The sequence below is a fragment of the Calliphora vicina genome, chromosome 2, assembly GCF_958450345.1.
Source record: "Calliphora vicina chromosome 2, idCalVici1.1, whole genome shotgun sequence".
Lineage (NCBI taxonomy): Eukaryota > Metazoa > Arthropoda > Insecta > Diptera > Calliphoridae > Calliphora > Calliphora vicina.
In genome coordinates, this window is record NC_088781.1 from 122661629 (window position 1) to 122687389 (window position 25761).

Below are 25761 nucleotides of genomic sequence, written 5' to 3' on the forward strand. Positions count from 1 at the left end.
TGTCTCGGATATGAGGTTCAAAGTGTTGTCTAATATTCATTGGTTTCTTTTATTTTAATACTATATGTTCATTAGCAATGATAATGAATAATTAATTTATAGTTGACCAATTATTATCTGTGTTGTTCGTGATCATTGAAAGGCATTGAGGCATTATTCAAAGTATTGGCCATTGTTGGCTATATTTGTTTTCTCATCTTCCTAGGAATATATGCCTCATCTCAATAACTGATCCTATTTTGAGGCCAAGAACGCATCAAGCCAATTTCGGATATTCTGTAGTGAAGTGAAGGGTATCTTAGAGAGAGTGTGCTGCATCGATCCGTCGAAGTAGTCGGACGGAGCAAATTCTGGACTATAAGACGGGTAGGCAAAAACTTCCCAACCACTTCTTTCTAAGTTGTTTTTAACAGATATTGCAATATGTAGCCGAGCGTTGTCATGATGGAATATTACGGTTTCATGTCTGGCCACATATTCTGTGCGTGTTTCTGAAAATGCTCGCTTTAAACTAATCAGTTACATTCGGTACAGGTTCCGTGTGATTGTTGGACCACATTTCAGTAACTCATAGGCCCTTTTGGTCCCACCAAATACAGAACAGTATCTTAGCGTCATTGATATTTTTGATTGGTGTCGATTCGGCTATTTGGGCTTCACATACGATTTCTTACACTTGGTGTTATTTTAACGGATCAATTTTTCATCTCAAGTAATGATATGGTGCAAAACATATTTTCTTTTACAGCGTTCAAGCACCATTTCAGACATATGAAATCGTATTTTCTTTCATCAGACAAAAGAAATAATTTCCGTGATTTATAGATTCGGTTACTCTACACAAGAGGCCGTAGAAATCTACTTTCAACCGATTTGCGCTGGATATCAGTGCAAATATGTTGGCAAGGGTTCTGAAACGAGCTGTAATGATCCTGTCCAAGGCGAATTCATATAAGGTGACCTCATCCCTACAACAAGTACAACAATACAAAAACAACATACATTTTGTTTTTGCTTTCTTGCCCAATCTGTCAAAAAAACAGCTGTGTATAAAGCAAGGCGAATTTAATAATAAACTGGAATTTAACAACAAACCAGTGAAAGATTTATATTTATTTTTATTTATTGTTTTATTTCTTGTGGAGAATGGTAATATTATCGATGAAGAGTTCAAACGCGTGGTGAACAAAAGAAATTTAATATTAAACAGCGGAAACAAAGTGTTTGGAACAAATACGGGAGTGTGGCGAGAGATTTACTCGGCAAATTTCACTTCACTTCTTCCGACTTAGTTCATCTTTAGGTACGCGGAACAAAGTTCCACTTCCCTTTGGATATTTAAATTTACAATAAGTGCACACACGCATATTTTAAAATTGATTTTATTATTATTAATATCACTTTTTAAACTTTATGCTTTTTCTCACTTTTTAAATTTTTTGGCGCGCACTAGAAAGTAAACAACAAGCCAACAATTTTGACAGTTTGGGCAAAACAGCTGATGATCAGCTGGGCTAATGAGGTCACCTTATATGAATTCGCCTTGATCCTGTCGCAGTTACGCGTCCATTCGACTAGAGCATCCATTCATTTTCGATTAAGAAAATATTGTATTTTTTTAAATTTTCTGTATACTAGTTCAAGTCTAGTGCTAGAAGTTATTATGGGTTGAATCAATCGTTGGTATTACAATTCATTTGTTGTGGTTTCTGTTGTTGTAGGAGGGTAAGCAATTTAGAATATATAATCAGGGGGTTCTGCATGTAGATCAAGTCCAAAGAGTTGTGATACTTGGGGTCCATAAATCCACTAGACTTAGTGAAGTAAGTTTGGCTGGACATTTGAATATGTGTAGGATGTCATGAGGAGTCTGACCACATGTTGATCTATGCATCTATGCGAGACCAGAAGGCATTAAGCCTGTTACTCCTTTCTAATTTTAGTTGTGCCAGAACGATTCTTGTTTTATGCTGCAGAAACTTTTCGGCATTTGCTATCGGTGGTGGGCGACCTTCAAGTACGACAATCATACGGCGTCCTGATACCGCGGAATTGATGGCGTCTCTATGAATGTCGATCAAAACTGTCATATACGAGCTGCGATCAAATGGATCCTGCTCCTTGTATTTTCTTAGGTCCTATCTGACATGCTTCGGGGGGAGTCACCATCTGTGTGATGTTGAAGTTTGGATGACTCCTCCGATGACATAACAGAAGGAACTGTTAAGTTAACTTGACGTTATGTCCTTGACCTTAGTTTAATCGTGAAGGTGGTATTCGGAGGTAATAAAATGAAGGCAGCTTATGGCGGTCCTTAAGGCTGAATTTTGACAGCTTTGAATATTTCTCCACTGAGTAACACTTAGCCAGGGCTACTACACTGGAGGAGCATAGTTAACCACTGACCCGTAAATCGTCTTGTAGGTTGCTAGCAAAGTTTCTTTAGCCATACCCTAAGTGCGTCGGCTAGTGTTTGTGATTGCAGTGTAGTGCGCTGAGGAGATAAAAAGGCTATCGAAAGGGTGGTTCACTGTCGGAATTTGTACGCAGTCGACCATGGCGTCTAATTTCAGTTTTACCTCCTTCGTCCATATTGGAGAAAAGTGTTGCCGATGACATCGATAGTGATAGCTACGGTTTACGTGCAGTATAGAAATTGTGGATTTCGTTTTAGTTTAAGATGAGTAAGAAGGTTATTGGCCTAAAGCATCCGATTCTGGAGCTATATCAGCCATATAGGCTTCTAGCCAACCAATAGTCGGTGGATTTAATCACTGTATCCTTCGATAGAATGCGCCTCTTTATAACCAAACTTCTTGTAAAAACAGGAAACAGTTTTCTCCCTTGAAGTCCTTTTCCAAACTTTAGAGCCGAAGAGGTACTGGTTGAAAATATCTGATCATCCTAGTAATTTAAGGTATATATTTTCACATTCCAATGAACATTTTTGGTAGATTAACGGGCTGTACACAAACGTTTCTTTTTTCTATGAAATGTTTTTTTCTTTTCTCAAACTATAAACTAAATTTTGCAAAATAAACTTTAACAAATTCATTATCAAGTTCAATTCATTAATTTAAAGTATGTCTACACTTTCTGTCTCATTCCAGATGTCGGTATTACTTTAAATCAAAAGTTTGGCTTCTGCTTTGTTATCGTACAACATTTCGTTCTGTACACGTTAAACAAGAAATTCATAATAAAATTTTAACTTTAATGTCATTTATTACCGCGAGCTCAAAAATACACACACATCTCGGAATATGATGCCGCATTTTGTTACGACGTTACGCATAGTTATAAGACCGTAAAATAAAAGAGTTGAGTTGGAATAAAAACACAAAAACTCTAACATGAGAAGCAGGAGGTAAAGAGTAAGTTTTGAAAAAAAGAAGAAAAAAACATATTACTTCCATCTTAACGCCAAAAAATGTGTCTTGAAATCCGGCAATGGTGTCAAGAAAAACGGAAGTTCTAGTGAGTAACAGTGTAAGAAAACTACCAACTACAGGCAACAGCTTGCTACTGTTTGGAGTAAACGAAAAAGAGTTATGAGTAGATTTAATATTTGAACAACATTCTTTTAAAAAGCAACAATTTCGTTAAGCATTTAAGTTAATGTTCGTGCGAACATACATCATGAGTGCGAAACAAACTCATTGAAAAAACAAAGAGAAATTAAACAGTTTTCATTAAGGACTAGGAGAAGGTGCGAAAATTTGTGAAAAATAAGTGTATGTAACGGGTCGGGTCGTCGTTAAGTTTGTGAACGGGTTAACGGGCGCCAACGTCGTTGCCGTCGTGTTAAAATAATTACAGTCCAAAAGCGTACAAACAAACTGTTACCACCGCTCTTTTTTCAGAAAGCTGTACTAACAACAAATACTGCCATATTTTCAGTTGAAAATTTCGATCATAAAATGTCTGCAATAAAATTACAAAAAACGTATTTAGTAAAATTGCACAATAAACAGCAAGTACAAGAACAAGAGCAACATCGGCAGCAGCAACAAGAACTACAACAACAACTGAAACAGCAACATGTCGAGCCAACATTTAATCAACAATCCGATTTATTATTAAATTCATTTCTCGCCTCCTCCCACAACACACAACCCTCCCAAATCATCTCTCTCAAAACTGGCTTCAACTATTACTCCTGCTTGGAACGATATCGTAGCAACGCCTTCTTTAACTATTTGTACATTCGTCTGTTTAACTTGTGCCACTACTACTTCTGCATTTTATATCCTGCTGGTGCTGCTGTTGCCATTGCTGTTGCTCATTTTAAATATTTCACAACAAATTACGTTAAAAGTTATTGCCACATTAAGCGTCATGGTGTTAATAACAATAAAACTTTATGTTGGCTGACATTGACTTTGATTTTATTGAGTGGCATCTGGAATACACCGAACAATGGTTTAGTTGTTTGCCAGGCATTCGATATTGGTAAGTACAATTGCTTTGAATTGTTCTCGTTTTGTTTGTTTCTTTACTTTTATTTCATTTTTAAATTGAATTTATTTAAAACATCTAAAAATACATAAAAAGGGTGGCAATTTAGTAAATTCGTTAAGGATTATTAAATGGAGCTATTAAAATTTTAAGGCTCGTTTAACGGCAATATTTGTTAGTCATGTTTAATTGGAAATGATATGGATATTTGAAAAATTAGTACTAATAAATTTAAGTTTTATTTGGTTTCATTAACCAATGTTATGAACTTTTCTGAATATGAAGGTATCAAGTGAAACTTTTTATGGTAGTAATTAGTTCCAACATAAATTCTTAACGATTCTTAATCCTCTTACACCTACTCACATGTTTTCTTCCACAACGGTCCAGTTGTGATACAGTACCTTTGACTGTTCAGAGGCTCTAACCTAAACATTCCAAATCACGAGTAAAAGACTTTAATCCACCTGACGATCAAGTCATTTAGTCCGGTAGATCTTCACTTTGAAGAAGACAATCAGATTTTTAAGAGTTTGAGACGTTAGAATTGTTGGTCAACCTCTCCTCCTCAGGGATTCAATCTGATTGCATGTACTCAAGCTACTCAATTTCTCAATATACCGACAAAAACATTATTTTCAGATGGCAATACCTCTCAAAATAGATGTGAAAGTTGGGAACGCTGCCTTCAAGTGACAACATGTTTACATAAATCAGCTGTTTAATGTGGCCATCGACAACCGGAATCTTTTGAAAAATTCATTATGGTGCATGTCTGCATGATAAACTCTTTAAGCATTTACTTGGAACTCATGATCTTCGAGTTCATCCTCCATCAAATTAGGTCGAGTTAGCTCTGCGACAGAATAGAAGCAAATGATACATTGAGAAAACCAAATTTCTTTAATCTGCAGTTTTTCGTTGGGAAAAAAGATAATCACCTAATGAGAAAACGGCCCAATGATTGTTTAGCATATCTATGGACTGGCGATGGATGTAATCACTATTCAGTTAGATGCTAAATGAAATTGTCATGATATAATCCTTATTATCGGCGCTCATGCCACCTTAATCACATGAGTCTTTTTTATCAATCTTAGAAATATCAAATATATGTTTGATGTCAAATGGGTAAGGATTATCTTGACAGGTCTAGAGAATAATTTCAACATACAACATTAATAGATAACCAGACTTTTTTGTGTTGTTATTATTGGTTAGAAGGCGATCCTGTGCCTTCTAAATTGACCGAAATAGAAACAATTCTATTGTTAACAGGTATCTGTCAGTTGAACAAGCTGCGTCATTTAGTTTGTCTTTGACAGCCATTGATAGCACGGTACCGCGTGACTTCATTGAAACCAAAGCTAAGCTTGATAAATAATACGGGAATTCTGTCCCATTTCGATGGTAATAATGTGGGTTACTGAACTTCGTTCAGAGATTGCAAAGAAAAATTTTCGGAAGATAGCTACAGCGTTTGCTAATAATCGGGTGCACAAACGTGTGCATACAGGTCCAGTTTCCATGGCAAAAATGCATGAATTAGGCTCGGATTTACCCCGAGTAACTATTTCTCTTTCGAAACCTGAAAAAATGGAAAAGTGGAAAGAGATTTGATTCCAATGATGAAATCATCTAAGAAATAGTGTTTATAAAAAACCGACTTTTTAAAAAACCGGTTTGTCGGTTAACCGAAAATTAGCCTTTTTTAAAAAACCGGTTTTTCGGTTAACCGACATCGAAAAAACCGGTTAAACCGGTTAACCGTCATATAGTATGTGTAGAAAACATAAATAGTCCAATAAAGTATACACAGCTTTAAAATTTGTAATTTTTAGTAGTCAGGAATGAATAATAATAAATAACTATAAATATACAAAAGTGCTAAGTCCATTTATTTTGTAAAAATTTGAAAATTATTATCTTAGTCAAATGGAATATGTTACTAAATACATATATAATACTTGTTTTAATTATTGGTTTATTCATTAAATTTCAACCAAAAAAATGTAAATCATAAACTGTTTAATTATATGTTTGATAATTTTGAAATTTATTATCACATCGATATTCTGATATGAAACAGAAAATGCTACAAGTTCGAAATAAGGATCTATAAGATGCAAACACACTACTTAGCTGTGATTATTTGTCATAAAAAAACTCCATTATCAGATTCCAAAATATTTCAAATAATGGATTTTAGAACGTTTTTTGTCTCTCCTGTAATATTTCTCAAAAGCTGTCGAAATGATTAATAAATTTAAATTTTAAGAACAAAATTCGCTAATGATGTCAAATTTATTGAAAGAAGGTATGAACATCGATTTCAATTTAAGGTTTGGTAAAATCATCACTAAGTTTTTAATGAATCATAAGTAAGATTTAGCTAAAACTTATAGAATTATGAGGACTTTAATTTTAATTTTTAATAGTTTCATTATGTTAATTTATTGTGAAAAAGTTTTTAAGTAACCTCATCGTTCTCTACTATTTAGATTAAAAATATTAATCTAAAGAGGTTTGTATTGTAAATGAGCTGTTTAATTTTCAGTTCAGACCAATAATGTGTATATAATGAATATTGAAAATGCACAAAAACGTGAGATTTATTAATTTTAGTCCCAAATTTTAAAAACCGGTTAACCGAGTGATAAAAACCGGATAAACCGGTTATCCGAAAATCAACATTTTAAATTAACCGGTTCGCAAAAAACCGAGATTTCGATGAAAAACCGGTTTTTCGGTTAACCGGTTTATAAACACTACTAAGAAACAAATACGTATTTTGATGTCCTCGACAAATCTTATTTTTTGGAAGGGATTACAAAATTTGAGAAACGTTTTACAGAGTTCACAGAGCTCAAAGGAGACTATGTTGAAAAATAAAATGATATTTTATTCAAAAACTAGTGCTTCATTCAAAAATTCACTGATTTATTAAACCGCCTTTGTTTTACATAAATAGGGGATTTAATGTCAAGTGAACCAATTTTTAAAATCGTTAGTCATATTGGATAGTTATTCAGACACAATTTTTCAACAAGATCGGTAAAGAACTCTCCGAGTTAGATTTAGCATTTTGGCCCATCCATGTAACTTATTACCCATTTTTCTTAGCAAAATGTGTCACAAATAGTTTAGATAACTATTTCTTCGAACTTTCGAAAAAAAAAATTAAAATATTTTGAAATTTTTTTACCGAAATCAAAAACTTTCTTGACTTTTTTTCAAAATGGGCCCCTTTTCAAACGTAAGCATAGATCTTTTCCTGAATACCTACATCTAAATGATTTGTGTTGTTCCTTATTTTGACCCAAAAGTCAAATTTAAAAAAATTTGGAGAATTTGACTTTTTCCAAATTTGTTTATTATGACACGAAGGCGGAGTGCTTGTTAAAAACTCAACTCTAAAACTATTCGTGTTAATCATTTTGCTCATTGCGAGCAAAAGTTATATTTTGTTTAAAGTTTAAACTAAATCTTCAAAATAAAGCTATGCTGATTCTCATTGACGTATGATTAATATTATTTATTACCTCATAGACGTATGATTAATATTATTTATTACCTGCTAGTGTGCCACTAGCATGGGTGGGTCGGCCCTCTAAAGTTAGTGGGGGTCGGTCATATATTTATACTCGATCGGAGCACTTTAAATGGGTAAAAATGTGATTTTTCAAAATTTGATATTTAATACCCTACTCCCACTAATGTTGTGTAGGGTATTAAAAGTGCAGCTGGACACACCGATTGCTCACCAGAGCTTATGGTGAATGTGTTCCATCGGCTTCAACGTGCGAGATACAGTTTGTTCAGTAAGTGGGTATTTTGACGCGGAAGATAAAGATCATCCAGGCCAGACAAAAAATTTTAAAGGTATACTCCATGAAGATTGTTTTCATACTCAACAAGAACATGCAAAATCATTGGGAATTATTTCAAAGCATTAGCAAACAGCAAGATTAATCCAAAATCAAGGAAATTGGGTACTATACGAAAGCTGAGAGACCTTGAAACACGATTTTGTATCACTGAAATGCCGTTCGAATGCTATAAAAGAATATCATTCTTGCGCCGAATCTTTACTTGCGATGGCAAATGGATCCATTAGGATAACCTGAAGCATAAGAGATCGTGTGCGAAGCCCGGCAAAATAGCCGAATCAACACCAAAGCCAAATATCCATGGCGCTAAGATAATTCACAGAGCAAAAAGGTCATATCTATTACGAGCTGCTGAAATCTGACCAGACTATCACAGGGAATCTGTACTGAACGCAACTGAATCGATTGAAGCGAGCATTGTCCAAATAACGCCCAGAATATGCGGCCAGATATGAAACCGTAATATTCCATCATGTTAAAAACTATTTAGAAAGAAGTGATTGGGAAGTTTCGTCTTCATCCGCCTTAAAGTCCAGACCTTGCCCCGTCCGACTAGCATTTATTTCGATCGATGTAGAACGCTCTCTCTTGGATATTCTACACTTCAAAACAGAGTATCCGAAATTGGCTTGATTTTTGCTTGACCTCAAAAGATGAGCAGTTCTTTTGGTTAGAAATTCATATGTTGCCAGAAAGATGGGAAAAGGTCATAGCTAACAATAGCCAATACTTGGAATAAATTTATATTGGTCAAATATTTCAAAATAAAAGCTACAAAAATTAAAAAAAGCCCGCATTATAAAGTCTACACCCAATACGATTGAAGATATTTGATTTTTTTTTTGATTTAAAATAAATTTTTGATATAAAATATCAAACGATTTTAAGTATAAAATATGAGTGATGACAGATTGATTTGGACTTGTGTATGACTGCAGGAACCAATGTATAAAATTGTATCAAAATACGAATTTTATTTAAATAAATTTGAGTATCGTAATGGGGGTCATTATAAAATAATCATATAGAAAAACATATTTTATGAAAAAAGTACCAAAAATAAATAAAAAATTTACCCCTGAATTGTTTGAATTTCCAAACTTGTATTTGTTATTTTTTTATTTTTTAATAACTAAACAATAATCTATATATATATAAAAGAAACTGTGGGTTCCTCCCTCCCCAAAACGATCCGTTAAGAAGGAATTTTTGGAAATTCGAACGTTTAGGGGGTAAAAAGGGTAAAAACGGGTAAATTCGGTAACCTTATATCTTAAAAACTAATAAGATACAAAAAACCTAAAATTGCATGTTACTCCATTTAAAAAATAAGCTGACAGGTGTTTCGTGCTTTTTCGAAATTCGAAACTTTTAGGGGAGAAAACGGGTAAAAACTGTATTTTGGTACTTTTTTGGCACCCTATGTATCTTTTAAACCAATAAACATAGAATCAAATTTTAAATCGTATTCTTTACTTATCAAAAAATAAAAAATACAGGTTTGGTACTTTTTGGAAATTCGAACCCTTAAGGGATAAAAATTGTGTTTATTTTTGGTACTTTTTCTATAATTTGACACAGACATACGAATATTTTATTATGAGCTCCCACCACGTTACAGAAATTTATTTGAATAAAATTGTACCACCTCAATGGGGATAAAAAAGGTACCAAAAAGGGGATAAAATCAGGAAAATACATTATATTTGAAATTATTAAGCCAATTTTGATAATTTTTTTACCGTTGGTTCCTGGATTCATACAAAAATTAACTAACAGGGTGTTATTTGGAACTCGAGTACCAAGGTGTATATTGGGCCAAATCCGGGTAAACAGTTTGGTACTTTTTTTAAAATATATTTATTCTTGGGCACATTAACACAGATTTTAATATTTTGAGACATGCCTGTAGCATAAACAATTTTGGCAAAATGGAATATTTTTAAATTTCAAACTTGCGGGGTGTTCAAAGAAGAAAAGGGAAATAGGTACTTTTCTCCTAATGGTACTTTTTTAACATTTTAAATTATTTCAGTTATCGACATTAAAGTTAGCTGATATGTATCTGAGTGAAATTAGTGTTAGGAATAGGGGATAATATTTAGGTACCAAAATGTGTGAACTGAACTATAGGTACTTTTTTGTTCTTCTAATGGTACTTTTTTGAAATTTCTATAACAATGGAATTAGAAACATGAAATTAAGCATATATGGTCCTAGGTGAGTGAGAATTCTAGGGGGAGACTGTTTGGTACTTTTTCTTTAATCTAATGGTACTTTTTTGAATTTTCTATAACAATGAACTTAGAAACATGAAATTAAGCATATATGGTCCTAAGAGAATTCTAGGGGGAGACTTTTTGGTACTTTTTCTTTATTCAAATGGTACTTTTTGTAATTTCTTCACCAATGAACCTAAAGCCATGAAATTAAGCTAATATGGACCCGAATGAGTGGGAAACCACAAGTGGGGGATTTTTGGTACTTTTTATATATTCTAATGGTACTTTTTTGAATTTCCTATAATAATGGACCTAGAGTTTCCAAAAAATCGAAGAATTTCAAAACCGCGGTTTCGGTTTTAAAAAATTAAAAACCGATCGGTTTCGGTTTTGTGATAATTTATTAAATATTATGTATTATAGAAACAAAATTAGTTGATAATATAGGAAATGATATAGAAATCTAAAATTCAAACTTGACGGGTTTAGTGAATGCGAATTTAAAAGTGATAATCAAATGTACTATTTCCTTATTGCAATAGTACTTTTTGAATATTTTATAATAATAAACCTAAAAATTTAAAATTGGGAACACATTTTGCATTTTCTATAATAATGGACCCAGAAATATGAAATTAGACATTTACAATTAGATTCAGAAAGTGAGACTTGATAGCACTATTTCTTTCTTCTAATTGGGGTGGCGAAGCGCACCGGGTCAGCTAGTGTAAGATATTTATTTCGATGTTTAATGGTTGGTTTCGATGGTTGAAAATATACATGGGGTAGCAAAAAAAGTACCAAAATACAGTTTTTACCCGTTTTCTCCCATAAAAAGTACCTAACATCTGTCTGCAAATTGATGCTTTTTTAATTCTGTTTTAGAAGATATAAGGTTAACGAATTTGCCGGTTTTTACCATTTAATGTTTCTAAATAGGGAGAGGGGAACGTATAGTCTATATATATCATGTTTCTACCTTTTTGCGTTTTGGTTGGACGATGTGGAATCAGTTAGTCACTCAGTAATGTTGCTATTTTACATATATAAGTAGATAAATCGGCTCCTTGATATTATTATTAGAGTGTAATTGTTAGTGTATTTAATTTGGATGGAGAACGCTTATTGTGTATTACAAATATCATCGCAAATCCTTATTTAATCTAAAATGAGTTTTTATTTCTTGATTTGAACAGATTTTACACGATTCTTACATTTCAAAGTTAACTCAAACCAAAAACTTAATTGTTTAAAGTAGCCTCATAGGAAATAACAGGCATATTTTTTACTGTATAAGACAAAATAAAAAAACGGATTCCAAACCTTAATTTCACTAGCTAAATTAATATATATCTCAAAAAAACATACAATGACAGCTCAAACACTATTACAAACCGAAAACAAAAATGAATGATGCTGTTAAAAATCTTGTCATTACCATAACGGCCAATGGTCTTGCAAATGAATAAGAAATACAAAAGACCAACCAACAAAGTAACCAGACAAACAAAACTTTAACCAAACTGACTTAATGACTATAATCATTCACTTTTCTTGCTTTTCAACACAACGAAAAACAAATTTATTTCTATTTTCTTTGTAATTATAAACAGTTTTTTTTTGTTTATACACAACACTCCCTCTTTCCCAATAAGAAATGGAAATAAGTATTTATGTTTTTTTGCTGTTCAAAAAAAAACATAAAGTTCCCTGACATATTGTTGTATATAAATAACATATTTTAATTACATAAAATCAATTTTCATAATTTATCTTATTTTAGCATTATCTTTTTTAACTCATACCTCTGCACTCAGACACATTCACAAACAATCTTTCATTTCCATCTATGCACCACCATCTCAACTCACATCTTCAGTTCAATTTCTTTCTACTCCTTCTCATTTATCTTCTTCAATCATTATAATTATTATTCAAAGATTCATTTGTTTTAGCCATGAATTTATTTCATGTTCAGTTTGTATATTTTTTGTGTGTGTTTTTGGCAATTTATCATAATTGGTAAAATATGTTTTTGGCGGTGGCGGGTTAAAAATAATTTTTCATTTAAAAGATTTCTATGCTGAGATACATTTTAATTGGTAGATGAGATGAAGATTTTCTTTTTTTGTAGGTGTGAGTGTAATAAATATTTGTAATATTCATTTATGAATTTTTGATAAATATTGATAAATTAACATAAATTAAGCATTTAGTTTTAAGTGATATTTTGCATGGTTAGTTGTTTTTTTTAAAGAAATGTAGTAAGAGTTTTAAGTAGCTACATGAAAACTATTGAATTATATTGCAAAAAGGAAATTAATAAATGTTACATTGGATTGAGAAAATCTATAGGTATAAGCAAAACTAATTCATTTATCAAACTTTCTTTGATATATGTATTTAAATTATTTGTTATTTTTCTTATTCCATTTATTATAAAGGCTAGAGAGAATTGTCTGATATGAACCAAGTTATATTTGGGATTGTATCAATTTTCCTTTCTATTTGCAACTTATTTGTTTAATTTGTTGGTGTACGACTTAAAAATGCGAGATTGCACGGTGGTCAATTCCGGCCAAAAATTGATAACTTCTTTATTTCTTCATAAAAATGTTTGAAATTTGGTATTTGTATTAAGAATAACATAACCGATCGATCGATAAATATTTCGATGTTCAAATACAGGGTTTGGCCTAAAAAGCATGGACGTTCTAAAATCAAAACAATTGCATGTAAGTGGCTGAAATTTAGTCCAAAAATTATGAATAAAATATTTGATCGAAAAAAAAATTGGTCATTCAAATTTCGTTTTAAACGTATCGAAAAAATTATGTTATTCATATAAATGCCTGAAATTTAGTACAAAAATGAAGAATAGCATAAGTGATTGAAAAAATTGTTGTACAAATTTCGGAATACATATACAGGGTTTGCCCAAACAATCATGGACATTTTGAAATTATCGGAAAAATTAGGTTATTCAAGTAAATGCCTGAAATTTGATGTACATTTAAGATCAACACACTTGATCCATCGCAAAAAATATTAAAAATTACAAACAGGAGTTGGCCAAATAAACATTGATGTTATAAAATGTTATATGTAATTTTTGTAAATGGCTTCAATTAGGTTTATAATTAAAAATAACATAAAGAATCCATTGAAAAAATTTCGACATACAAATACATGGTTTGGCCAAATCAGCATAGACGTAAATAACTCTAAAACTTACATAATTTTTGAAATTGACCAAAAAAAATACCAAAAAAATGTGTAAATTTTAAGGCACTTAAATCGTTCTGGTTATTGGAATGGCAGATAATTGCAGCTGGAATTTATAGTACTTACTATTGATACTTTACAGTATTATATGTAATTTACACATAACCTCTAATGGCCCCTTTTAATTTGTTCTGGCCTTTCAAACTTTTTTTTAATTTAGTTTCTATAGATTTAAAACTAGTTCCTAATCACTTCACTTTTATATAAAAAGAACACGCAAAACATCCGTAATAACTACGTGAAATGGTTAACTGCTAATTGTTTTATAAAAACCCTTGCTAATTTGCAAAAAAAAAAATTTAAAGAAAAAAGCACAAGCTACTTCGATTCAAAAGTAACAAAAATCACATTTTTCTAATATTAAAACAAGTAAGAAAGTATGGTCGGTCAAGCCCGACCATATAATACCCTACACTAAGTAAAAGAGCAAAAACATTTTTCTTTTAAAATTTCAATAATTTATATTTTTGAGTGATTTTCGGAAGTGGGCCTTATATGGTAGCTATGACCAATTATGGACCGATCACCATAAAATTAGGTCGTGTGATTTACGTCTATATGAAAGTTATTTATGTTGAATTTTGTGTGTATACCAACATTTTTAAGCGATTTATGCACGTTAAAATGATTTTCGGAAGCGGGTCTATATGGGAGCTATGATTAATTATGGACCGATTGTAACAAAATTTGGTGACATGAATTTTGTATATACAAAACTTACTTGGACCGCAATTTGTGGAGATACATTTATAAATTAAACATTTATGACCGATAAAGTCCAATTTTGGAAGGACATTTGTATGGGGTCTAGGTGAAATAATGGACCGATTTCAGCCAATTTCAATAGGCCTAGTCCTTGGGCCGAAAAAATTATATGTACCAAATTCTATCGAAATATCTTCAAAATTGCGACCTGTACTCTGCGCACAAGGTTTACATGGACAGCCAGCCAACCAGCCAGACGGACGGACGGACATCGTTTTATCGACTCAGAAAGTGATTCTAATTCGATCGGTATACTTTAAGGTGGGTGTTAGACCAATATTTTTGGGCGTTACACACATCTGCACAAACGCATAATACCCAACCCACTATGGTGGTGTAGGGTATAATGACAAAAAAACCTTTGACTTTACAGCACTATTAATAACCATATAGTTACTTTATAGCCAAAATAATAATGATACTGTATATTCTTTTACCATCAGAATTTTATAATAATTAAAAAAACAAAAAAAAAACATTTTTGGCCGGAATTCGTTCGAAGAACGAATCATGCCGACAGAAAGAAACATTTTAGGGGGGTGCCTTCAAAAAAAAAACTGACCAATTTGTTTACCCTATGAGATAAAACCACCCTAGGTCGACATATTCCAAAAATAGGACATGCCTTTTTATACAAAAATTTTCTTCGTAAAGATACCTTATAGAAAACCATAAAATTTGTACATGTTCTTAAAGAAGGTTTTTTTTTAATAAAAAAAGAGTTAAGTCACCTTTTCGCCCAAAAAGCAGCCAAAATCTACTATTTTTTTAATTTTTAAATTGATTATCGTCTATTTTTGGATCTATAATTGATATTGCTCTGAAATCTTTTGTATATGATTTGTAATTTACTTGTCTAACTAACAAGACTTTTTAATTTCAATTTTCAAATTTATATAACTCGGGAATTTTTAGAGATAAATAGCACATGCGAACATGCTTTTTCAATCGGATAATTCGGATAGGAAACAAAAAAAATGAAACGTGTTTAAATTTTACATGTCGCAGGTACCCTACGGTCTTTAGGGATAGTTATGGTCCATTTTAATAACTTAAACTCGTATAGAAATGGCAGATTTATATCCAAAAAATTTTGTTTCTGCTCCGCTGTGCAGCTTTTGGCTGAATCATGCTGCTCGCAAAAGTTTTTAAATTCCTGCTTTTGCAAGCTGTTATTGAGTTTAACAACAATCTTCCTGGTGTAGTGGCTCCAATTCTTGGCCTTCAAACTTGTTTGGCTGCCTTTTTTATACCCTCCACCACCACAAGTGGTGGTTTGTCATTCCGTGTGTAACATTGAGAAATATTCATCTGAGACCCAACAAAGTATATATATTATTGATCCTTATGAAATTCTAAGTCGATTGAACCATGTCCGTCTGTCTGTCCGTCTGTCTGTCTGTCTGTGTAAAACACGCTCACGTCCAAAATAGGCAAACAAAATTGGTAGACTTGCAAAAAAAATATTTATTGTTCTCCTAAGCAGTTTGGTATTGAAAATCAGCAAAATCGGTTCAGTGAAACCAGAGTTATGAACCAAAATGTGAGACAACCTAAAAAAAAACTTGATAATTTTAACATAGTTTTCGTTATTTGTGAAAATATATTACAGATAATACCATAAAATTGTACACACGTTATTTTTATGTTAAAGGGACTAACTCTGTCGAAAATTATAAGAATCGGTCCATGATTTCTCCTAGCCCCCATACAAATTTCTTCCCGAAATATGGTTGTATGGTCTGTAAATGCCTACAAAATTGCAGTATCCACACAAAATTCAGAAAAATTAAGTTTCGTGCTTAAAAAAATTACAACCCCAAATTTTTTGTGGATCGGCCCACATTTGACCGTAGCCCCCATATAAAGTTCATTTCCGAAAATCACTTAAATAAGCATAAATGTCTTATAAATATCGCTATTAAGTTGAAATTCGCCACAAATAGTCCCCATATATACCAAAATCGCTGTACCTAATTCTATGAAGATAGGCCGATAATTGGTTATTGCTCCCATATAAGGACCACTTCCAAAAAACACATTAACCTACATAAATATCTAAAAAATATCAATATCAAAACAAAATTTTACATAGATACATAATTTATACTTAGAAATCATACTACAGGATTTTGTGAATATCGGTTCATATTTGACCATAACTCATATATAAGGTCCACTTCCGAAAATCAGTTAAGTACTCATAAATTTCTTATAAATATCTTTATCATGCTAAAATTCGACAAAAATAATACTCATATACACAGACATCACTGTACCAAATTTTAGGCAGATTGGCCGATAATTGGTCATAGCTCCCCTATAAGGCCCATTTCCGAAAAAGATATTAACCTTAAAAATATTTATAACATATCGATATCAAAATGAAATAACGCACACATCAGTAATTTGTATCCAGTAATCATATTTCTGAATTTATTGAATATCGGTCCATATTTAACCATAGCTCCCATATAAGGTCCACTCCCGAAAATCACTAAAATCCTCATAAATTTGTTACAAATATAGTTATCAGGTTGAAATTCGAAACCAATTTATTCAATATATACAAAAATCGATGTACCAAATTTTATGATGGTAGGCCCATTATTGGTCATAGCCTCCATATAAGAACCACTTCACGAAAAAACTTTAACCTGCACAAATATCCAAAAAATCTGTACTGAACCAAAATTTTACACCGATCAGTAATTTGTATCCAAGACTCTTGCTACAAGATTTTTTAAATATTGGTCCATAATTCGGAATAGCTCCCATATATGGTCCCATGGTCCACTTTTGTTAATAGAATATGAAATTCTATAAAAATAGCCCTCAAATACTTAGGACCATAATAGGTCATAGCTTTCATATATTGAACCAATATAGTACACAGATCAGTAATTTGTATTCAAAAATCATAATATTGAATTTTGTGAATATCGGTACATAATTGGCCACAGCACCCATATAGGTCCATAAAAATCACGTTACAATATTTTATGACAATCAAATCATAGCTCCCATATAAGTCCCACAACCAAATATTTTGAAATTTCACCAAATATATTTGTATACCCTCTGTTTATTCACTTGAGGTTATCAGGGAAAAATGTTGATCCAAACGTATTAACTAATTATTATTTATATAAATTGTTAAATTTCATACGTTCTAATAGAAATTTAAATTATAAATTGCTGTATTAGATACAATTTATTGTACATTTGAAATAAAATATCTTCTGCGTAAACTAGTCTTTCTAGCAATTGTTATATTATTTCAGTTGTTATACCATCATATTTAGGTGGAGGGTATTTAAGATTCGGCACGGCCGAATATAGTACTCTTACTTGTTAAATTTGAAAAAGGGCCGTTGAAGCAAACCTAATGCTTATCGAAGCTTATTTTGAATGTGTTTCATCGGTTCTAACGTGCGAGTGAGGTTTTGTGCGGTTAAGAAATGAGGTTTCGACACGGAAGACAAAGATCAGGCCAGCCAAAAAGTTTGAATACTCCACGAAGAATGCAATTTGATTTGAAGCAGTGCATTTGAGTTTAAAAATATAGGAATTAAGCGTCGTGAACAAGAATACTAAAATTTCAAAAAGCTCTGTACTCTCTCTCTCTCTGTAATCTCTCTCACACAATGAGTGAATTCTAATGATCACATTTTCTGTACATGGAGTCCATGAAATGGATTACTGAATATCAAAAAGTGGATGCTGAATTTTAGATCAAAATCATCCTAAGTCATGATTCAAATTTTCATGTAATGGCTTCTTTAATCGTCATCATTTAAGCAGTTGTGGTTCAGAGAACGAATTCGTCCACAACGTGTAACTGTTTGGTGCCGATTTTCGACTAAATTCATCATTGACCGATACTTCTTTGAAAATTCACAGAGAATGGACTATTTGGTGATGCTGAACACAATGGTCGTCGAAACAAGTCCAAGTTCGTTGTGTAGATTATTGACTATCAACAAGTGGATGACAATTTTTTAAAAAACAATCATCCTTACTGATTAAGCCTATTTGGAACATGATGGCATCTTTAATCTTCAAAATTACCGCAAACTTGTCTAAAACACAGGTGATTGTCGAAAAACAAATGCATCGTTCTTCGAAAATTAGGCTATCAACAATGACTATTAATGGAGCTCGATAACGCAACATGATAACAGAGTTATTTGTGTCTAAATTGGATGATATTGTTGTGGACGATATGTGGTTTTAACAAAACAAATCACACAGTGAAGCAATTAAATTTTTTCATGAGACATTTCCTGGTTGTGTAATCTTTCCTGTTGGTGTCATGAGTGGGACCTTATATCCTTAAATTTAACACATTTGTGAAGTTGTTTTTAGTCGAAAAACAACGGCAATAGCCCAAAACCACCCATGCACTGAAAGCGGAAATTCAATAACAACATCATCGAGAGACCTTGAAAGGAGATTTTTCATCACCGAAATGATGCATGGACGCTATAAAACCGGATCATTACTTGCGATGAAAAATGGATTCATTACAATAACCCGAAGCGTAAGATATCGTAAGAGAAGACCGGCCAACCAGCCGAATCGATACCAAAGCCAAATATTCATGGCGCTAAGGTAATTATCTGTATTAGGTGAGATCACAACGGTCCTATCTATTATGAGCTGCTGAAATCAACTTGTACAAAAGCAACTGATTCGTTTGAAGCGTGCATTGGCCGAAATACTCCCAGAATATGCGGCCAGACATGAAAGTGATACGCTTCACTTTGGAAAAGTGTATCCGATATTGGCTTGATTCGGTCTTGGCCTAAAAAGATATGCAGTTTGGCTCGGAATTCATATGTTGTCAGAAAGATGGGAAAAGTTCATAGCTAACAATGGTCAGTACTTTTGAAATTGAAATCTTGTCTAAATTTTGATACACCTTTTATATAAAAAACTGTACTCCTCTTCCATACCATTTCATTTTGAATACAATTTAAGTTTCATGTCCCCCGCTTCTCCACACTCAATTTGTATATTTTATATTAACGCTGCTGCTGACAATGAAGAAGATGATACTACTTTTTCTCTCATCCATCCATCCATTCATTGACTTATGGCTGCTTTAGCTGTGACTGATTGCATCTAATTATTCAACTCAATAACAATATTATGAAATGTTTGGAAAATGAAAGATGTAGAAAAAAGAAAGAACTGAAAATTATTGTTCGAAACGCAGCATCTTTTAGTCTTTATAAATGTTGGAGTTATGGTAAGAGAACCTCTTGGGGTGTAAGAAAATATTCTTTGTTGCCATTTAGACATCTTTTATTTTTTAACGCTCGTATTTTATGACCCTTTAAATGGTTTTGGCAAATACCCACATTTATATTTATAATAATGGTCTTTTCAGTTTTCATTCTTTTTCAAAGTCTTGTAATGAAAAACCAGCATTTGGTGGTTTGCATTAGTTATATTCTTTCTGCAGAATATTTTGACCCTTCATCTAAAATTTCTTAATGGTTTTATATAGCACTTCTTGTTAAAGCGCCAGTTTTGGGTATGAAAGCCTAAGGCTTACATTTCCAAAGAAAACAGAGGCGTCTGTAAGAAAATATTGTCTATTTGGAAATATGATTTCACCGTTTCCTTAATTAATTTTCCCTACGCTCTTATATATCTCATGTCCATTTTTCTTTATTACAAAAAAATCATAATTACTCTTTGTTTTATTTCCCTTCTGTTGGAAGCTTCTTTGTTTTATTTTTGTGTACCCTGTTAAAATTGAAATTAAAACAAAGTACTTCAAATGAAGTGTTAGTTGGATTTCTTTTTTATGATTTTTGTTCTTCTCTAAAAAAAAAGAATGATGGAAAAAATAAGATTTCTACTTAAGTGTTGAAAAGAACTTGTTAATGTTTGATGAATGTAGCTGATGAAGTAAGTAATTTCGCAGAATTGAAGATATAAGTTGAACGAAAAGACATGATATAAATTGACAGGTATAATGATGCTATTATTTTTTTTGCTGTTTGTTTTAGGAATTTTTGTTTAATGAATACATTTTTGTTTGAAAATTTATTTCTATGAATTTTGTAAACTAACATTAAGTTAAAAATTTCAAGAAAATATAAAAAATTAATATTCTTTACAACAAATGTGTAAAAAGTAGCTTGAAACATTTGTTATTTAAGGAAACTTATATGGGTGATGTTCGTCAGGCATTATATTAAACATAAATTCATCAAGATTTGAGAAAATTTAATAAAATTTTAAAAATGCTGGTACATATCTGTCATTTATTCTCACATAGTGTAAACTCTCTGCTCTACTTCTGCTTTACTTCTTTAATTGGAAAAAAAGTAACGCTGATTCTCACCGAAGCTTATGCTAAATGTTTTCCATCGCTTTCAATGTGCGAGATATGGTTTGTTCGGTTCAGAAGTGGTGAGGACCAAGAATTACAGAAGGATTCATCCAAAAGCAGGGAAATTGAGTATCACACGAATTGAAGCCGAGAGACCTTGAGTTACATTTTTGCATGTCCGAAATGATGTCGATGAAAAATGCATCCATTACAATAACCCGAAGGGTAAGAGATCGTACGTGAAGCCCGGCCAATCAGCCGAATCGATACCAAAGCCAAAAAGCCATGACGATAAGGTAATTCGCTGTATTTGGTGGGAGCATTGGGTCCTATCAATTATGAAACAGGGATCCTGTATCGAACGCAGCTAATTCGGTTGAAACGGGAATTATGAAACCGAAATATTCAATCATGACAACGCTCGGACACACTGCAATACCTGTAAAAAACTATTTTGAAGTAGTGGAACCCGATCCGCGTTGTTGGCCCTTTGAAAATATCTGTTTTATACTGCATCTCGATCTCGATTTGAATATACACTGTCGAAAAAATCTAAACCACGGACTCCCCCACCTGATTTTGTAACCGAAGCACTTATTATCTGTAGCCAGATGGCGACAAAGTTGTAGCAGATATCAATAAATACAGTGTTAAGATATGCCCTTAAAAAAGAAATGAATGTATTTAATTCAAATGGGATATTATATTTATGAATTCGTCTTAAGGCCCGTGGATATACAATGATTCTTGTTTTTTTTATTTGGAGTAAAAATATATAAATTATATTCAATTGACCTTGTGGAAAACATGAATTTTCCAAATCTTGTGCATAGTTCATGGTTATAGCACAGGAAAGACAAAACGGAAACTTAATTTGCTTGAATTCGAATGGTAAGTCGTTGGAAATCGTCGGTAATCGTGGATTCAATAAATCTTCGCCTTTGAATCTTGTGAATATATTTTATGGTCAATCTTGTTCTGTTCCATTAATTTGGTGCGTTTATGTTGCGGAGAAACATTATCGGTGATTCAACTTTAAATTTCAGTACATGTGGTGGCGTTCCGGCTAGATCTAATGAATTCAAAAATGCATTAAGATAATTGATGGCTTGTCCTTCGTTCCAGGCAGTTTCAATTGAATTTGCTCATTGAGCTTGTTGACATCATTATTTCAATTCTAATTTTTGTAATTAGTTGTAAGCCTTGGAAATACCTTGTCGACAATGCACTATAGGTTAAACGGCTACCAAAACTGTGCTAAAGTCCAATTTATCAAATGCAAATATTGCACTTTTTTTAATGCCATTTTGTAACCAATACTCCAAATTATCTAAGTCAGCTTTTTGTTTTTGGTAAATATTAAATTTCGTTTGACAACACGCAGTCAAAGACATTGCATTATAATCACTTAATAAATTTTGTTGAAAAGCCTGTATTGCTTTCAAAGTTTCAATTGCATGTTTAAATAATTTCGCGAGTTATAAAGAAGAAAGTGAAAATGGGGAACAATCATTTTTTTTATAAAAAAATGTGATAAAAATGTTTAGCTTACTTGAAATAAAGCCACTTTTTTAACATAACCTTAAAAGTGCTGCGACTGTTTTCAAAATGTAACTTCGTGGAAGCTTTTAAAATTTCGGCAAAGTTCGGCAGATTAAATGCAAACAGAATATATTAAAATGTTATAAACCGATTTTCATTTACATTCAATAGCCATTTTTAGCCGTTTTCGAATAATACTATATTTTTTAGGATATTGTTTGAAATTTGGCTTAACGAAAATTCAAAAAAAAAAAAATTTTATGTCGTTTTCAAACATGTAGTGGACAAAATCGAAGTTAACATATTTTCAGATGAAGTGGAGAAGCATATAACCCAAACAATGCATTTTTTATATCCTACACCACCATAGTGGGGACGGTATTATGCGTTTGTGCAGATGTTTGTAATGTCCAAGAATATTAGTCTAAGACCCACCTTAATATGGTACATATAATTTTTTCTGCCCAAGGACGAAGCCTATTGAAACTGGCTGAAATCGGTCCATTATTTCACCTAGCCCCCATACAAATGTCCTCCCGTAATTGGACTTTATCGGTCATAAATGTTTAATTTATATAGGTATCTACGCAAATTTAGCTCCAAATAAGTTTTATATATACGGAATTCAGGTCACCTAATTTTATGATGATCGGTCCTAAATTAGTCATAGCTCCCGCTTCCGAAAATCACTTTAACGCACATAAATCACTTACAATTGTTGGTATACACATAAAATTCAACTCTCATAAAGAAATTAATCACACGACCTAATTTCATGACGATCGGCCCATAATTGGTCATAACTCGCATATAACCCATTTCCGAAAATCACTCACGAGTATAAATTATTGAAATTTTAAAAGAAAAATTATAAAAGCAAATGAGACTCTTACCAAAGTTTCTTTGCAATCTATTTTACTGCATATTGCTGACAATTTTTTTGAGATGGAAAAAGACGCTGTAATGGTGGCGGAGAAGACAGATTATTTAAGCTCCGAATTAATATTAATATTAAGCTGTACCTCAGATCCATTAATTTCCACATCATTTATATATAGGCGCTTACAAAATCGGAAAAGTTCCACACTTCCACCTGAAGTAATTCACTATACCCACCAAGACGATGAAATTAGTGAAAGTTAAGAGGACCTTTTTGATTTAAATTTACAAAATGAATTAGATTTAAGCAATTACTAAAAGTTTTAGTATAATTAAAATAAATTAAGGTATTAAGTCTGCATTAATGATTGCAAAAGGGTTAATTTTTGGTCGTTAGTGGGTTAAATTCCATTTTTATACCCTACACCACCATAGTGGGGAGGGTATTATGCGTTTGTGCAGATGTTTGTAACGCCCAAACACCCACCTTAAAGTAGAATCATTTTCTGAGTCGATTAAACGATGTCCGTCCGTCCGTATGGTCGGCTGGCTGGCTGGCTGTCCATGTAAACCTTGTGCGCAGAGTACAGGTCGCAATTTTGAAGATATTTCGATAAAATTTGGTACATGTTATTTTTTCGGCCCAAGGACCAAGCCTATTGAAACTGGCTGAAATCGGTCCATTATTTAACCTAGCCCCCATACAAATGTCCTCTCGAAATTGGACTTTATCGGTCATAAATGTTTAATTTATAAATGTATCTCCACAAATTGCGCTCCAAATAAGTTTTATATATACAAAATTCATGTCACCAAATTTTGTTACGATCGGTCCATAATTAGTCATAGCTCCCATATATACCCGCTTCCGAAAATCATTTTAACGTGCATAAATCGCTTAAAAATGTTGGTATACTCACAAAATTCAACTTAGTAAACTTTCATATAGACACAAATCACACGACCTAATTTCATGCTGATCGGTCCATAATTGGTCATAGCACCCATATAAGGCCCACTTCCGAAAATCACTCAAAAATATAAATTATTGAAATTTTAACAGAAAAATGTTTTTGCTCTTTTACATAGTGTAGGGTATTATATGGTCGGGCTTGACCGACCTTACTTTCTTACTTGTTTTTAATAGAATTATTCTTACTTTTTAAGGTTTTGGTTTGAATACCATGATTTTGTAGTAGTTATTAATTTTGCGCAGAAAAAGTAGTCATTTAACCTATATGGCTTGAAGTGAGAATGTTTCGGTTTTTTAGGTAATTTTTTTTTAAATTGTTAGACACAATTTATATTTTTAACGGGTTTTTGTCTTCGTAAGATACCGTTAACCTATTCGCAGGTATGATCAAGAAAATAAAAAAAATTTTTAAAGGCAGTTTCTCCATTTACAAATTTTTAAATATTTTGTTAAACAAATTTCTGAATTTTTTTCGATAAAAACCAATAAAGCATTTGGAAAACGTTAAACCTTAAATCGTGAAGGTCAAATATAAAATTTTTCAATATTTGGAATTTATAATTTAAAGATAGCGAAATGTTATTGATTTTTGGGATGATTTTGATAAAAAAAATGTTCGTCCATACAATCTTGGAGCACTCTATGGTTACAGTAAAGGCAAACAGGAACTGGAGACGCTAGAATTCAAATGGTATGTCATTGGACATCACCAGTATGAGTGGAATCTGTACGTTTTGGCCTTTGAATCTATTACCGATGATTGTTGCCCCAATGAAATTTGGTGAACATTTGTGGCGGGATCAATTGGATTTTTTTTTTGGACAAAATTATTTTTTTTTCAAAATTTTTGTTGAAAACAATCTTTTTATACCCTTCATTACGAGTGGCAAGGGTATATATGTAAGTTTGTCATTCCGTTTGTAATTTCTACATTTTTCATTTGCGACCCCATAGCCATGTCCGTCTTGTCCGTCAACTTTCCGTAGCCCTCAAATAACTTACAAACATTATTGATACAACAATATATCGAGAATTCTTCCGGCTCGGTCGCTATTTAAAAGAAAAATCGGCCCACAAATGGCTGAGATATAAGGAAAAAACCGTGACAACCTCGATTTTTGGCTTATTTTTGATCTATATCTGGATTACTAAGTCATTAATATAGACAATATGGATATCTAATGATATATATTTCAAAGTCCATTCCAACGATGTATATAAGGCCACGTGGACCTACAATGGGTCAAAATCGCGAAAAATATTTTTTAACCCTAATTTTTTTTTACCAAACAAATTTCTTTTTCACTTATAAATTTAAAAAAAAAAATTAAAAAACAACATCGAAAAGAACATTTTGTAAAAAAAAAAGTTTTTTGGATTTTGTAAAAAAAAAAATGT

General features: G+C 32.3%; 1 protein-coding gene across 1 annotated transcript in view; it reads left to right on the plus strand.

The window, feature by feature from the left end:
* Nucleotides 1–4024: 4024 nt before the first annotated feature.
* LOC135952185 (discoidin domain-containing receptor 2-like) overlaps nt 4025–25761 on the plus strand; it is a 284912-nt gene continuing 263175 nt past the window's right edge. Inside the window, exon 1 of the mRNA XM_065502025.1 lies at nt 4025–4452. The gene's annotated coding sequence lies outside the window, so the exon portion shown is untranslated. The remainder of the gene's footprint in view (nt 4453–25761) is intronic.